The sequence below is a fragment of the Tachypleus tridentatus genome, chromosome 12 (genome assembly GCF_004210375.1).
Source record: "Tachypleus tridentatus isolate NWPU-2018 chromosome 12, ASM421037v1, whole genome shotgun sequence".
In the NCBI taxonomy this organism is placed as follows: Eukaryota; Metazoa; Arthropoda; class Merostomata; order Xiphosura; family Limulidae; genus Tachypleus; species Tachypleus tridentatus.
The window spans coordinates 100484939-100503536 of NC_134836.1; the positions used below are offsets into that span (position 1 = coordinate 100484939).

Below are 18598 nucleotides of genomic sequence, written 5' to 3' on the forward strand. Positions count from 1 at the left end.
TATTTATGTAACTTCCAAAACAACATGAAATATTACTATAAAATGTATATTTTGGTATTTGTACGCATTATTCTCATATTTTTTATTTCCTTATTTTTTACAGTTTAAGAAGTGTATGATCCTTAACATGGTGAGAACAATATTTTATTTTAGCTTAGAAATTTATACTTGTTGAAGTTTTTGTACCTAATGTTTATTTTTATGGTAAACTGTCTAGTATTTTATGCAACAAAAATTCGTCACTTATTTCTCTTTAAAATAACAAAAATATCCCTTTTGCATTTCTTGTTTTGAAGAGTATATAATGTAGATTGTATGGTCAGTAGTATGTGCTTAATGGGCATTCTCTACTCATTCATACAAAATTAAAAATAGTCATGTTGCTTTGGATTCAGTCAGTAAATCAAACCATCCCACCCACTCCCCCAAAAAAAATTATATTTTCCAAAAAGTTTTGCCTACTTCAAAGGTATCTTCAGGTTACTGAAGGGAGAAGAGTTATGACATTTATGAAAAGATGTTTTACACCTAATGCAGAAAATGCTAAATCACATGTTTATTACGAATTTAAACACTTTTTATACCTGTATTTGAAAAGAGACCAGAAAGTACAGAGAATGGTGTTTCTGATTTTAAATATTTCTGGGGGAGCATGCCTCTGGATCTTCCTTAATATATTGTGCCTAAAATATGGTGTAGAGTCACAAGCCAGCACTACATAGTACACTAACAGGATTACCTTTTTGATTCATTAGTATCACCCACTTAATCTTAAACATACTGAAAACTCTGCCTGTTGCTCTTTTCTGAAGAGCTCTCAATATAACCTTTCCATCCCTGGAGTAATTTTAGTAGCTGCATGTGAACAATTTACAACAAATCAGTGTCATTACTTAGACAAAACTCGCACAATATTTCAAGTGAAGACTATCAAGGACCAACTAGTGACTTGAATAGAAAGATAACTTCCTGTATTTTACTTGATAATCACTTTAAGTTGCATCACCCTGAACAGTCATTTATACATCACTATTCCTTCTTGTGTAAGAAGACCAAAGCTGTACACTTTTATAAGTATTTGGTGTATTGATTATGTTTCTCATGAAGTAGTTTGATCCTGGAGGCACTTGACACCTTGTAATTCAGAAGTTACTTTTTGTTTCACAAATGTTTAACAGAATTTGAATTTATAACTTTTTCTTTAATAGTGTTTTTTATGTCAACCACTGAGATTTTCTATACTTAATCTTTACCCATAGAAAAGGATTTTAAGATTATAAATTTATTTATTTTATTATAATTTCTTCAATATAGATATATGATTTAATATAAAATTGTAGAAAGACTTGCCAACATTATGGTTAAGAATCTAACTGAAATGTGTCTGAGGTAATTAACCACCTTAATACAAAAGTATCCAATACCAAATAATTAGTAGCAAACTGTATTTTAACAAAAAGATTAATTATGGGACATTGAAAAACAAAGTACATATTATGTATTATAAACATTCTCCCTGATTTTATTCCTCACCTATGTTTAAAATTAAGTACAGCAAGTAAATTTAGAAAAAGTAATGTTTTTACAGCATCCAGTCAAAAGCAGTTTTCCTGATGAAGTCACTGGTGGTGTTTTATCAAAAGTGAAAAGAAAATTAGGCTTACTAGAAGTTTCCAAAATGGTAAGTGTATCTGAAGAATTTAAAAAAATGCACTTCAAACTGAAACATTTAGGCTACTGATTGTGATCAACATACATATTCCATTATCAATTAAATTATACTCCATTAAGTCTGTATATGGGCTTGGTCATTCTGACCAGTTCTGTAATCTCCATGTAATCATGAAACTACTGTAATGTTCTAAATATACAAAGTGTATCATCATGAGTTTTGGCAAATTTTTATGTAAACATTACAAGCCTTTTGTAAATGGAAATTATATTTAAAGTAAATTGCTTTCACAAAACATTTATCCATTAATTTATGAATTCTTTATCAAGTAATTCTGAGTAAAGTGCAATTTTTCATGCTGAGAATAAAATTACTCGTGTTCACCTTATGGTTTTTATGCTTAATTTACACTACTTATAATGCCTTCAAAATTAATATCATTTTTTTATTTTTCATAGAACTTTAAACTTGCTCTCTTTTCTTCTCTGCCATAACACCAACTGTAATGAAAATAGTGAAAAAAATGTTGAAAGTGCAAAATAATTGCAGATTCTGAAATGCAATTACAATTTTTATTTAGCACAGCCTCAGTTTTCTAAACATTTCCTATTTGGCTGCTTTTGATTTTATTACTTTACAATGCCTTTCTGACCCTATCTAATGATATAACTGTCAAACATACACAGTAGAAAAACTTAACCAACCGACTGAAATACGAAGTGTACAAGTACACTGAACATCTTCCACCTCTTGTGGAGCAGATAGATTTTTTGTTCAAAACTGGACTATTTGTCTCTTATCTAAGTTTCTGCCAGGACCTTGGCCTTGAAGATGCTGTATCCTATTCACCATCTCAGACTTCAGGTCTGAACATGGTCTTTCCACACTTCTCCAGTTCAGAGTTTGTACACTGGGTTCCACTGGCTATACTTTTTTGGAATATACAGTCTGCCATTCTTTCGTTTGGTCTTCATATTTAGGTGTAGCTGGCTGATTCGGAATGCCATAGATTGATGTTGCTGTCTCCACCGATCAGCCCACCACACTATGTTTTATTACCACCTCTGCCTGTTACCTTTGTCTGAGTCATCTGAGGAAGGTTGATACTTCCAATTGGTTGTACTATTTTCATTGGCAAGCATATTTTGAACCATACTTCCATTCCCAATTATATAGATGGTTTAAAATTAGTTTGTTACTTCAGCTTTAATTTTCTCATTCTGTCTTTGTTTTGATTTTTTTGTTTTTAGTATTTCCTTAGTTTGGCGTTCATATCCCTCCATCTTATATCTAGGTGCTTTGTCTTGTCCATTTTTTTTATATAGTTCTGGCCTTTGGGGTTGCTTCGAACCCTTTGGAATCCAGGGTTTAGACTTCTTGTCTGCAGTTTTTTATTATTATTTCCATGTTTTTCCAAATCACTGGTTAGTTGGTATTTGTGTCTGACATCCATACTCAGAAGTGATATTCAGTTACAATTTTTGTTCTTATTCACTTGCTTATGTTTGTTGTTTCCCTCTTACAAGGCTAGTTGTTACAGTTTTCAGAGGTTATTCTTTTTTGGAACCAGTCCTAGGTTTTGGTCCTGTCAGTGCCTACCTCTCTCACTTCATCTCCCAGTCTTCTTTCTTCTCTAACAACCCTGGGGCTTTGTATGCCCTATCTCATCATTTCAATCTTCTTTTTCATACTTTATCTTTCTTATTGTTCTCTTTTCTATCCACTTCTCGCTGATCCTCTGTATCTTCATTACTAACAGGAGGAATTATAGAATCTGTCTCCTACTTTACTCTGGATTTTTATTCTTGTCTTTTTGTTGTCCCCATAAAGTTGGGGGTTTCTCACTCTGTCATTTCTTTATCATCTCTAAAATTACTCTTTTCATTAGAGAGGTCTCTAGATTTATCATTTTCTGCTTTAATTGTTTAGGATCACCAACTGATCCATCTTGCATATTCTTCTTTGGGTCAGTCTGACCATAGACATTTTTGCATCTCCTGCCAGTATCAACAGAGCACAGTCTTTTTCCTCTTTTCATTGTTTGTCTTTGGAGATCTCACAAACTGGTATGTGAACTAAAAGTAACACATTTGTTTACCATAATTTGTATCATTATGCAGTTTCCTTTTCCTTTGGTTTTTGCCTCTTACCAATTGTTATTCTCCAGTATACCCTGCAGATCTAGTTCGATTACTTTTGTTTGTTGTTTTTTCCAATTATTTTCACATGATTTATACGTATTATGGTACCTTGATTTATGTACACATTCCAACACATTGAAAATTCCTCAATGATATGAAGAAATAAAATGAATGGAAGAAGATGGTAATCATCTGATACAATGTTACATGAAGAACGACATCTTACGCTTCTCATTCCTGGGGCCATTGAAACCACCAAGTTGCTGGCATTACCTCACAGGTAGTACTTAACAAAATTCTGCATTGAACATGGGAGAATGGAAAATATTAAACCCATCTCCTCCTCCTAAGTAGCCAGTGTTGAAATGAAAGTTTTCTGGGAATATAATTGACATAGCCAATTCTGAACTCTTATAAAAACAAAACAAATAAAACAGACAATTCTTTCCTGATCTTCCTGACTTTCAGTGAATTTTCTTTGCCTTGTCAAGAACAAACTTGTGCTTATATAGAGATTGTGTGACCTTCCCATTGGTTGAGGGCTACAGCAGTGTGATTGTCACAAGCTGTAATAATGCATGTGGGAGCTTATTCAAGGTTGATGGCATGTGGTAGTTGTATGTAAGTGGATAGCTCTTAGTGATGCAGAGGTAAGTAGCTATTTGAAAAACATTTTTACATAAGGGAGATTTTAACCCTGTCTCTTGACTGTTGAACTATCCAAGAATGAGTTAAAAATATTATAATGTTACTTGTCAATGTAGTTTGTACAAACTAAGTTTTACTCTGGACAAAAGTGTAAGGAAAAAAAATTTTGAATGTGATTACCAAGTTACAGATAAACATATTTCACTTGTAAAGGGTTCAACAATTCTTGTTTCAGGAATTTGATTTCGTTTTAGGACTTACAGTGTCAAAATAATTATATTCATGATAAGTATACAAGTATAAAAGTGGAAACTTTTATTTCAAGCCAATTTGAATTACTATTGGTCTTAGAACTTCTGTTAATTAGAAGGTTTCTTTGAAGTTCCTTCTGCATGAACCTTATTTAAGCTTCTGAAAAGCAGAAATTTCATTCCTTCTATACTTATGTTTAATAGTGTTCTTGGTGAAATGTAGTGTGCATGTTGTTGTGTATAAGATTTCTAAGAGAAATCATTTTATTTTATTAAATTATTTTTTTCTTTTTCTTACTCTTTCTCATGATACTGATATTTATTTGTTTAGAAAAAAATATTTTACATATGAAATTTTTGTACCTAAAGTATTATGTGCCTTGAACTATATTTCAGGTTATCAACTACCAGACACATTTCTCTCCTGGTTTGTTGTAATGAATTACTTGTCTGGTAAGCTCATCTATCTCCCAGTTTTTCTGTAATAAAAGAGTAGGTATGCAGATATACTTGCTTGTTAAAAATGTAAATGGCACAAAATAATGAAGGTACCAAACATTTGTTGTGGACATGTATGAAAATATACAGGATAAATAAGGGTCATTCCATGCCAAATCATCCAGATTTTGGAAAATTTTCCAGGTGACTCCCTCAGAATACCTTGAAAAAATTAACATGTGCTAATCTACCCATATAATGAAAAATTGCCAAAGATGAGATCAATATCTCTAATAGTTTCTGATTTACAGCCCTGTAAAATTTATTTATTTTTATTTTTGGCAAATTCATTTTCAGGCAACTTTGGCTGCTTAAAGCTACAAGAGTAATGGTGGTAAAAGGCTGAAATTTGCTACACTGACTGAATTAATCTCACAAAATTCGAAAATGGTCTCGAACCAAGTTTATCTCTCTTAGGATTTGCATATTGAGGCTGTAAAATCACCTGAAAACCCAAAATCATAAAAAACATTGGTTTATTTAATAAGCCATAGCTCTAAGACTTAATATGATACAAAGCTGAATGTTTTTTTCAAATTTCTTATAACATATCAGTTGATAAATCAGCAATTGTTGTAATTAAAAGTCTATTAGATCTCCTGTAAAAAAAATTTAGTTTCTTGCAACGTTTTATGATTTAGCTAAAAATAGCCCTACTTCAGGTCACAGTTTGACCATGTCACCAGTTATTCAGCCTTTTCAGATCTTTACCATATATTCTTACATCTCTGAATATGATCTGCAAAAAAATCAAGATGGTGTTCTACCTACTTTTTGAGTTATAATTTTTTAAAGTATCCTCTGACCATACATTTTTTACTTGGAAATAAAACTTCATTTCAGGTGTGTTACTGTGTGCAAATAGGGCAAGAAAGAAAGTAGGACGGGTGAGAACCATTGTAACTGACATAATGCGGGACTGTTTCATACTCATAGGCATCGTGGTTCTTGCCACCACAACGAGCAGTCAGGGAACCACGACATAATGTCTTTGAGTGACTGAACCTCTAACACTGGAAACATCGGAGATGGTTTGGAATGTATGGCCGTACCCTGCTATTAAGATAACCTGCCTTGATGGTGGCAGGTGCATGTGGTGATGTAAATGTCAGAATGAGGATATTGGTTAGCAATGTAACTCCATCTTTGTGAGTGGAGATACGTCTCACTGCAGAAACTCTTGTGGAGAAACCAGCGAGAATCTTTGACTCGGGCATGTTCTTCACATCCCTCTAAACAATGTTGGATGTTTCCACCAATATGTCTCCAGATCGAAGCTTCTTTACTGACTTTGTAGAGCTAGCAAGTCCCTCCAGTCCCTTCTGAACAAAAAAAAGGGGGACATTTGCCCTAAAGGTTTCTCTGAAGGAGAATGTTGGATAAGAAAATGAGGTACAACTGGTAGTACAAATGTTGAAAATTGCTGATCAGAATCTTCAAGATGTGGTCGTTTACCTATTAACTGTTTTTTTACTATTTTATTTAAATTTTTATTTGGAGGATCCATAGGAACAAAGAAAATTTCGGTGCGCACTGACTTCACTCACCATGGAGCCCTACGAGGGGACGCACTACAATGCCAAGCAAGGACACTGCAGCAATGCCAGGGTTTTGTGAGCACTACACCCAAACATCTGCATCAGACACAATATCCACAACACCTGTTGAGAACTTCCAACACTGGTACTTGGTTGACCCTAGCCCAAGTGGACCAGCTGATTGACCCAAGGAAGGCCACCCCAAGGCTGCCCGTTCTACAGGAAGTCAAGGCCAAAGTGGTATGTTAGGGTTGGACCTCTCAACCACCCAGAACCTCTCCTTCCCTTCACAGGTCACCACACACGGCAAACACGTGGGTGGATGTTTAGATCCCAGAGTAGGTAACCTGAAAGAACAGAACCTTCCCTGGGAGGATCTCTCACCACGTACAGGAATCCACACTGAGGAGTGAGAATAAGAAGTGCAGTAAAAACTAAAATAAATAAATAAATAAAGTTGTTGTATGAAATAAAATACAGAATGTGAAATATCAAATTTTTGAATCAGTTATATATGTGTGTGCGTGTATAACAAATACTTAATAAAACACATTAGGGATACTAAGCACACGAAAATTGTGACCATAGTGATGACTACCAGATAACAAAAGTTTTAATGATACAAAGAATTATCACAGAGAGTATTAGGTAGGAAAGTAAACAACGTTTTTATTCAAAACGTTGTCATTCGGTTTGAGGAAAAGAACTTGCAAATTTATGCCTTTTCTCAATGTCAATATTTTAATATTTGAAGCAATCCAAAGTTGACTACGTGAGAAATGGCTCAACAGCTCCATGCAACAATTATTACCTACATCTATGAGATTGGAAAAGTTTCAAAACTTGGACACTAGGTTTTGGATAATTAACATATTGAGAGAGTCACTATTTGTTAATCTTTGGCAATAAAAAATGCTCATGAATCAATTCTGGAAAGAATTGTAACTGGCAACGAAAAGTGGTTTTTTGTTATGAGCATACTCAATATAAGAGACAATTGTTGAATATCTGTTACACACCTGTTCCAACACCGAAGAATGGCTTATATCCAAAAGAAAAGGCTTTTCTTGTGTTTGGTGGGATGGGGGGAAGTGCAGTTTATCAGAAAATCTTGGATCAAAATCACAGCTGAAAGATATTGTCATCAGATAGAGTACTAAGACCAAGCACTGATAAGGAAAAGAGCTGCATTATTCAATATAAAAGTCTAATGTTTTTGCATGACTTATGATTATGTTTTGAATCCTACACACTTTGTAAATGACTCAAGAAAAACTTCAGGCCTTAAAATGGGAAGTTGTGCCTCATTGATCCTATTCACCAGATAGTGCTCCATCTGATTATCATATTTTAAGATCCTCACAGCATTATTCAGATGAAAAAAGGTTTGTAAAAATCGAGTAACTCAAAACTGACTTAAGATTCTTTTTGAATCCAAATTAAAGGAATTTTATTCATGAGGAGTCCATAACTTACTTAAAATATGGAATAATGACATATAAAATAAAGTCAAATACAGTGGTACCACAGTTCTCGAACGACTCCCTTCTCAAACAATTTGGTTTTCGAACATATTGTTTGAGAAAAATATGTCTCGGTTGTCGAACATAAACTCGGTTCCCAAACCAAACTGTCGTTGTCTGAACCCTCGAAATAATGACCTGATGACCCAAATGACCCTTTGACCACTTTTGGCCCACGCCAAGCTTACCCAAAACATTTTACCCGCACACCTGTTGCTCAGTCCACACCTCTGCTAAAATCTGCTGTGAATGTTCTCATTTTTCTTTTTGTTGTTGTTTTTCTAAATATTCTAATTAAATAAACCACCTTGGGGTCAAAGAAGGATAATGAAAGCAGCAAGCCAAAGAGAAAAGCTGTTAGAGCCACAATGGAGGTGAAAAAAAGATCTCATAGTGAAGTATGAGAGTGGTGTTTGCGTGTCTAACCTTGCTACACAGTTTGGTATGGTGAAGTCTACAGTCTGCACCATACTGAAAAATAAAGAGGTCATCAAAGGAGCTGATGTTGCAAAAGGAGTGACAATGCTTACGAAACAAAGATCACAAACAATGGAAGAGGTAGAAATATTGTTATTGATTTGGGTAAACGAAAAACAGTTAGCTGGTGGTAGCATTTCTGAGACCATCATTTGTGAGAAAGCAAAGCAGTTGCATGCTGACCTCTTGATAAACACCCCTGGAATGAGTGCTGATACAAGTGATGCCTTTAAGGCTAGTAGGGGATGGTTTGAAAAATTTAGGAAGAGAAGTGGTATACATAGTGTGGTGAGACATGGGGAGGGTGCCAGTTCTGACAAAGATGCTGCTGATAAATTTGTTAGGGAATTTAAAGACTATGTAGAGGCTGAGGGTTTTATTCCCCAACAAGTGTTCAACTGTGATGAGACAGGCCTCTTTTGGAAGAAAATGCCAAAGAGGACCTACATCACCAATGAGGAGAAGTAACTGCTAGGACACAAGCCAATGAAGGACAGGCAAACTCTATTGTTATGTAGTAATGCAAGTTGGGACTTAAAACTTAAGCCTTTGCTTGTGTACCAGTTTGAGAACCTGAGGGTTTTTAAGAAAAATAATATCCTGAAAAGTAAACTAAATGTCATATGGAGGGCTAACAGTAAAGCATGGGCAACCAGGCAATTTTTATGAAGTGGGTCCACGAAGTGTTTGCCCCAAGTATAAAGAATTACCTCACAGAAAAATAGTTGCCACTCAAGTCCCTGCTTGTAATGGACAATGCACCTGCTCACCCACCAGAATTGTAGGACAGGTTGGTGGAGGAGTACAGTTTCATTACGGTGAAGCTCTTGCCCCCTAACACAACTCCACTCATTCAGCCCATGGACCAGCAGGTCATATCCAACTTTAAGAAACTCTACACCAAAGCGCTTTTTCAAAGGTGCTTTGAAGTGACCTCTGACACAGAGTTAACCTTCAGAGAGTTTTGAAAAAAATCACTTTAATATCCTCCATTGCTTGAGGATCATAGACAAAGCCTGGAGGGAAGTGTCTTTGAGGACCATGAACTCAGCCTGGAAGAAATTATGGCCAGGCTCAGTAGCAGATAGAGACTTTGAAAGCTTTGAGGCTGGGCCTGTTGTCGAGGATATTGTCTCCCTAGGCAGTGTATGGGCTTGAATGTAAGTGGTGATGATGTGGAGCAGTTGGTGGAAGACCACAACACTGGGCTCACCACAGAAGAACTCCAAGACCTTCAGAAGGAGCAGCAACAGAAGGCAACTGAGGAAGTGTCTTCAGATGAGGAGGAGGGAAGGGAGTATATTCCTAGTTGTTGTTCCATCAAGAAAATGTGTGGAAAATGGGGAGAGTTACAATGTTTTATGGAAAAATTTCACCCTGATAAAGCTGTAGCGAACTGCAGCATAAACCTTTTCAATGACAATGTGTTGTCTTACTTCAGAAACATTTTAAAATGCAGAAACAAACCTCATTAGAGAAGTGTTTAGTGAGAAATAGGTCCAGTGAGTCTCAAGAAGGTTGTAGTGGTGCAAAGAGACATAAAAGAGAAAGAACCCCAGAAGGAGAGTTACCTGACTTTTTTATGGAAGGTGACTCCCCTTTCAAACAATAATAACCCTCCTACTCTCGACGTTCCTCACCACCTTTCACTTACGCCATCAGCTCTCCTAAGCACAGGTAAAGTGCAGTTAAATTTTCATTTATTTATTTTTATTGTATTTATAGTTTTTGTGGTTGGCTATGCATGCAAGTATTATTATACAGGTATAAATAAGCAATATTTTTACTTAAAATACTTCATTATGCATAATTTTTGGAGGTCTGTAACAGATTAATTTAATTTGCAGTATTTCTTATGGAAAACATTGAATCAGTTTTCGAGCATGCCTCCTGAAACTGATTAAGTTCAAGAATTGAGGTACCACTGTATTATCATGATTAAATTTGTTAATTGAAAACTAATTTTTGTTCAGTTTTTTAAAGTATTTACAAAACTACTTTTTTTCGGTCTGATACAAACAAAAAACAACTGGGACCATACACTAGTATTTCCTATTGCAAACTCTTTGCTGTAAATGAAGAATTACAATAGTTTTCATGCTGCTAATTATTGATTATTTTTCCAAATATCCTGTGTTACCTCCCTCATTTCAGGCAAATTATTTTACTTCAAGTTTTCAGTTTTCACATAAACCAATACAACATGAATAATGTTAAAGGTCTGTGAAGACTGAACCATGGATGTGAGAGTTATATCAGATTCTTTACTGTCAACATACTGGTTCACCACACTTGATATCTGCATGTAACTATTGGTAATCATGAAGTGACTAATTTTGTATAAATCGAAAATACCACTGGATCAAATGTAGCTCAAAACTTAGTGGTTTTCCATCATGCTTCACTTGTAGATATTGTACTTTCACTGTTATACTATTCTCTTTACCATCATTGAATGAAGTTTTCATTGATTGTTGCTAAACTACTCGAATATAGATTCATGTTGAAACAGAATAATTTTCCAGCTTTGTTCATTCCATCATTTGTGGTCCAATACCCATCTAAACCTTTTGGCTAGTTACCTATTTTTAGCAATAGTTTTGAGCCAGCTAAGTGTCCACTGAGACCAATTTATATTAATGTGCATGCTACCGTTTTCAAGGTAACACTCAACTATATTTACTGCAAGGTTATTGTCAAGATTTCTCTTGTAAAAAAATACCACAAATTGCTTAAATTCACTTTTAGTTTCTGATTTATACCTCAGTCGCCTCTAATATAAACAGTGTCAGTTTCATTTACCCTCTTTAGACTTGCATACAGCTCCTGCAAAAAGATGAATTCTTGTTGAAAAGTTTTCACATAGTCTCTCTGACAATCAAAAAAATGTTATTTCTACATGTTTGTCATGTGACATTTCGGTATTGAGAGCCACAACAGGATCTTTACTACTATTAATCAGCATAGTATAGTTGGTTTTTATAATCTCTTTTGTGATGTACACTTTCTGATTAGGTGGATGACAGCCAATGATAAGGTAAACAATCAAACATGACAACACTCATTTTCAGTATTGTCCATTCATCCTCTTGATCCTTTCCATACTTGTTTTCATACTGTATATTATGTTATTAATACAAGGGACAATAAACAGGTGTGTATGTGTGCATGCACACACATGCTCATACATTTGTATTGAAGCAGAGGTTTCCAAATCATGCTCCATGATAATACTTTGGGTTACTACCAGGAGCACTATCCATAGTAATACATCAAATTTATGATGTCACCATTTTAATTGAAAGAACAATGAACATATTAAAATGCTGAGACATTATAAAAATAATATAGTAATATATACAAATACAAAAATTAATAATTGTAATTAACATAAATTATGCAAATTCATTGTGCACCTGGCAATGTTGCCTGCCAATTACAAAAAACAAGACAGTTGATTTCCAGTTGAACTGATACATATAAAATCAAAATATAGAAGTACAATAAACGTGGAACCAGGTTTCTGTTTAAAACTGCCAGACATTGACCCAGGAATTCATAAGATTGTTTTAGTAAAGCAGTATCATCTCTGACATCAAAGTCTTTGTTGATATTTGAAATACATTTGATTCTTCCATCTTTATATCTCTTTTCTTTGTTGTTTTTTTTAAAACTAGAATCAAACTGTAAAAGTAGTAAAATATGTATATAATACACCAGTTACACTTTCTAAAAAACTGTTTTAATGGGGGGGGGATGGTCTGCTGGTTGGCAAAGTTTGGGAACCCATGAATTAAAGAATTTGGAATAAAACTGTCCATAAAACTTACTAGACATGGGGGAGCGTATACACAAGTAAAAGAGAATTAGCAGAAAAAACATGTACACTTAACAAAACTATCACATCTATAGGTGTGTTGATGTGTATCTTAGCATTTTAAACACATAAAATAAAATACCAAAAGTTATTAAAATAAACACAGATATGAATTATTTTCTTACAAAAAATTGTTTGCAAAATTTCTGATGTCCAAATGTAAGCTGTGTAGTGAAGGCATGAGAATAATTGTTACTCTAAGTGGATGCATGTTATTGCAATCAGAATTTATATATGTCTGTTAAGGACTTAAAACTTATTATGCACCAACTTTCAAAAGTACATTTAATAATTGTTACTATGATAAAATAGATAAAAACATGACTTCTGTCTTTACTAAAATTTATTTACCTTCCTCCCCACCTGCACAATTTAACAACCAGACAAAAAAACATCAATGTTCATAAGTTACAAATTTCACTTTTCATTCTTATCAGTCTTTTCCAGCTAACAAAGACATTAATTTTTATTCAAAATTAGTTTTTATACATATATTTTTACCGACTATTATTGTCTGAGAAAACCAGTTATCAATTATGAAGAAAACCAGTGTTCTAACATATGTAAAATCGTTTAGACACTACATTAAATTCATCAATAAAAGTACACTTTCTAATTAAGATTGTTGTACCTGAAAAACAAGTGATAAGTAAAACGTCCTGGGATTTTTAACTCATAAAAACGTTTCTCCAGATACTAGTCTACAATTTATTTTAATAGATGTGTTATAAAAAAAGAGCATTTTTTAAACTGTATTTCCTAGAAGTAAAGCTTTCTACATATATATGTATATATTTATGTGAACACTACTCTCTTCCACACATACGTACATCTTAATCATTCTAGTTTCTAGAAATACTTCCCATTTCTCTGAAACTATGTACTAAATAAAAACAAGTATAACATATACTGTACACTAATAGAATTTTATCTAAATACAGATTGAGAAAACTATTAATCTGTGGGGAGGAACGAGCCAGAATGAAGTTTACAAATGAAAAGCATCAATTAACAGTTTCTCTTGTTCCTTCTTGAACATCTGTTTACTTCCTGTTGCTGTTGATGGAGAAACGGCATGGCCACCATAGCTGAACTAAAAGTTTATTATGCAATACATACACATACAATAACTATTAGTTGACTATTTATACTGCTAAAAAACTGCTTGAAAAAAATATCAAATTAAAAAACAAAGTTCAAAAAATAGTTCTTTAAGTTATGGTGAGATTACTGAAACAACATGGATGTTGGTTATATGATGCAAACTTCTATTAAAATCATGCAACTTACATTTAAACAACATTCTACATAAAGCTCATGTACTTTCAACAATTGTAATAATGTTAATCAGAGGCATAGAATATAATAGTCATCCTACAAATTTTTCCATCAAGCTCTCTTCATATCCAATTTATTATAATGCTATGCACCCCTATATACACACACACGTCTTCAGGGACAGTTGCTACAATCCTATGTAACTTATGTTTAAACAATATTCTCTTTTCAACAAAATGTTGCTATATACTTTTCTTTACCATCATGCTACTTGTATTTTTCAAGACTTGCTATACATGATGGCACAATTCAAAAACTATCAAGTTTCCTTCTAAGTGGTATTTTAGCCCAATAACATTTTTGTGTAATAATAACAAAAGCTTGTTTGTACTGAAGCAATAATAGTTGTCAAGTACTCAATGTGACGTGGGTCATTAATGTTACAAAGACAAGACTCCAAAAGAGGCTGTACATGGCCCCAGAAGCCTTGGTTTTTATGTTCTTCTTGGACCCAGGTTATCTTAGCATTGGGGTATTTTTTAATCTCATCTTTTTGCAGATGGGAAAGGGCACAGCTGAGGAAAGAAGAAATGGTTGCTAGTCAAAATCTAAGACAACTGTAAGTAAAAGTTATGCAAAGACTATTTAATACAAGTTACACACACACACACTATAAAAATATCAGAAATAATACTTCTTATAATAAAATCTATAAAGATGTACTAAATTAGTTAAACTTATTATATCTTGATCTGAAAAACAAATTCATTGTAATGAAGTGTCATATATATACATCTTGTATATTTATGAATCATCTTTTCTTCATTATAAACATGGAAAAAAATTATAAAAATAAAGAAAGAAATATGTGAATCAAAAATCATAAAAGTAAACAGAACTAAATCAGAGGAAGATAGAAGATATAACATGTAATGTAGATATTAAAATCAGAAATGAGAAAAAACAATCAGAAGATCGAGGATTATGTAAAGTGAAACTCAGAGGAAATGGGTTACTTTATGTGAAACAAAAATAATAGATACATGGACTATATCATGTGTCTGCCAAAATCTAACACCTAATTCATACCATATAAAATCTTGAACAAAACAACGTATATTTCGATCATTTTCCATGTAACGATACTACTTATTTTCAACTGTTTTCTAAGTAACAATGTTCCCTGTACCCAAACATTTTCCATGTAATGATGTTATTTATATTAAAACATTTTTATACATCATGAAGTTACTTATTTTCAACATTTTTCTTTATGACACAAGGTACATTTAAACTTTTCATACCATGCAAAAGCAGGAATCGGAGGTCAAGAGTTATTCTAAACAAACAATCAAAATAATAAAAATCAATGGGTATACTGATTACATAACACAGATGCAAAACAAATCTAATTTAGTTTTACCTATCCTTACAAATAAAACTATCTCGACCTACTCGCTCCACTCTAGTGATTCCAATATTTGATTGAAGATTCAGTTTCTCCCTTTCTTTAGCCAGATCAAAGGACACTTTACCAGAACAAAGGAGGAGCTTCTTTACTTTTTCTGGAGCTTTGCTTGCCTCTCCTTCATCAGGTATAACACATTTGAATGTAGTTCCTAGAGAAAAAGAAACAGTGTATTGCAAGATGTATTCAGGTGAAATTAATGCATTATGAAAGTATTAAAAAATACTTTCAATCAATCATGTACATCCACTAAAGAATTTTTACATAACCAACTCAGGACATATGTACTAATGAAGTAGTAAGTTCTGAAATGTGTTTCAAACCTGTAAGTGACCATGGAGATCTACATGGTAGGTTTGAGAACTTTAATGAGCTTAAATTTCTGTTCCATGAAAAGGAAACATTTCAGCTTCTGTGTCATGACCTCAATATATAAACTGAAATCTCATCCATTTTGTTTCCACCAACAGGCATTTGTTGTCCATTAAAGTTTTCAAACCTTCTTTGTCTACCCTGTCTAAAGTTCTACTCAAACAATACACAGATATTATGTGCTGAGTTATATAAAAAGTCAATGTTTTTAAATGAGAAAAAAAAGTAAATATTGATGATACATTTCCAAGATTAAATGTAAACACTGATGATGTTATAAGTGTGTTATAAATTAGAAAATTGTAAGTTTTCACAAATACGAATTGCCTTAACTGCTAAACCTTACCCCACACTTTAGTTTTACATAGCAAACACTTTAAATGTGAAGAATACCTTAGTCATAAAATGTAAATATTTCAAACTTCAGAAATGCTTTAACTGGAACACATATGTACTTCAAACATGAGAAAAACTTTAGTCAAAAAGTGTAAATACTTCAGACTCAAAAAATGCTTTAACCACAAAAACATAGGAAAATGAACTACTAACACAATGTTTCTAGAGGACAGTGAGAACCAGTACAGATTGTCGTTTGAACTAAAATATAAATATTAAATATAGCCCTACACTACAAGCTATACAACACTTAATTTGCTGTTAATTTATTAACCAGTTTCACATGTTACACATTAAGATGAAGTAAACCCATCCTGCAAGATTACGAGTACTGTCAAACTTTTCCACACATTCACCTATGTACTGACGGACAACCACACGATTCATCCAAAGACACTAAGGACTTGCTTCAAACTTATGACTGTCACTCACAAGTAATATATTACCAATCAAAATAATAGCATTCCAAACTGTGGATCTATCTCAACCAAGTATTGCAGCACTTGAAAGTTAAAATGGCTGAATGTGAGAGCTACATCTGAGTGTGTATTCTGTGTTATGGAGAGGTGTCAAAGTGTACATGATATAACATTTAACTCTGAAGATGGGACATATATTTTCCAGTGTTCCCATATTTCCACACTGAACATGGGACAAGTATTTCCACCTTCTGGGTTCATCTTGACTATCATCATTAGATGGTGAGTTACAATCCTCTTGTCCCATTGCCTCTTTATTATCATGCATTTGAAGACAACTTGACTCACTTTCTAAGCTATTCGAGGTAAGAGCATCAAACATATTTACATTGTAATGAAAGTTACTACTTACTGCTTTGGTGATACAGGCACAAAACAAATTCAGAATTATAGTTAACATAATTTTTCCAATACAGGATCAATTCAATGCACCAATTATACGCACATTCAGTTAGCAAATAAACAACAACACCTGTTTTAAAATATGCTTATCACCCTAAGGATTGGAGATAAAAAACAAAATCTATTAAACATAAAACAAGCAACAAAAACGTTTCAAACTGTTTATTCAACACTTAGAGATAAGAAATAATAAAGTAAACCACTCTAATAATTATCCAATCAAATACACAACCAAATCATCATGTAAGGTGCAACACAATTTTTTATTACTATAATAACTTCATTTAATGTAGAATAAATTGGAAAACAGTATTATTTGTACAAATTATTTCTGAAAAACATTATTAATCTACTAAAACTAAACCTTACTCTTAAAATGTAAAACCAGGAAACAGAACAAATATAACTCCAAGTTCAAGAATGTGAAAATAAAGTTGAAACTACTAATAAAACATTGTAGTGGTTCCCACTGAAAGAAAGACATTTATTCTCAATGGTAAGTCTGATGACTAAACACTAGATATCTGAATTCAGTACTCAAAATGAGCAAAGCCCAGCCAATTCTTTCGCTTTACATTTAGGAAAAAAATAGTGATGTCAAAAAAAACAAAAGATGCTGAATAATTCCTGTGGGTAAATTGATTGCACAAATCTAGATGTAGTGACTAGTGGAAAGTTAGATGTAAATGTTAGCTTAGTGTGTGTGGAAAAATCAACAAGTTACTGCACCTTCAATTATGTCATCAAAACTGGATTTTGCATCTGGGTGATGCAGCAATGATTTGGGAGTGAAGATAATAAGCTGTCCAATAAGAAAGATATATTATGTAATATTACAGATTATAATTATTGTAAAGTACATTATAAACAGTTTAGATGACCTGTTAACCTCTCAGAGAACCTATGGTCTACTAGAAGACCTTTAGTTTGAACAACTGAGCAAGACTACTCTGAAACTCTACTTGTGAAATGAGTATTAATAACACACTAATGATTGGTTGGTTTGGCTTGTTTCGAATTTTGTGCAAAACTACAGGGCTCTCTGCCCTAGCCCTCCCTAATTTTGTAGTGTAAGACTAGATGGAAGATAGGTAGTCATCACCACCCATTACCACCATTACCATTGACCGTAACTTATAACACCCTCACGGCTTAAATGGCGAGCATATTTAGTGTGATGGGGATTGGAACCCGCGATTCTCGGATTACGAGTCGGACCTTTAACCCACCTGGCCATGTCAGGCCGTGAGATTTGGTTGTGTTGTAACATTTGTGAAAGGTGAAGTAAGGATCCGCTGGTGTGCAAGACAAACAAACTGTGAAAATAGAAAAAACAAGGCACGTAAACCGAGGGTCGCGGGTTCGAATCCTTGTCACACCAAACATGCTCGTCCTTTCATCCATTGGGGTGTTATAACGTGACGGTAAATCCTAGTATTCTTTGGTAAAAGAATAGCCCAAGAGTGGGTGGGTGGTGATGACTAGCTGCCTTCTCTTTCATCTTACATTGCTAAATTAAGAACGAATAACGCAAATAGCCCTCGTGTAGCTTTGCCTAAAATTTTAAAACAAACAGAA

General features: G+C 33.6%; 1 long non-coding RNA gene across 1 annotated transcript; it reads left to right on the forward strand.

The window, feature by feature from the left end:
* Positions 1-107: 107 nt before the first annotated feature.
* Positions 108-13804, forward strand: LOC143235593 (uncharacterized). The gene is made up of 3 exons (XR_013019334.1): positions 108-130; positions 1589-1681; positions 13567-13804. It is a non-coding gene; the product is annotated as an uncharacterized LOC143235593 (long non-coding RNA).
* Positions 13805-18598: the final 4794 nt, after the last annotated feature.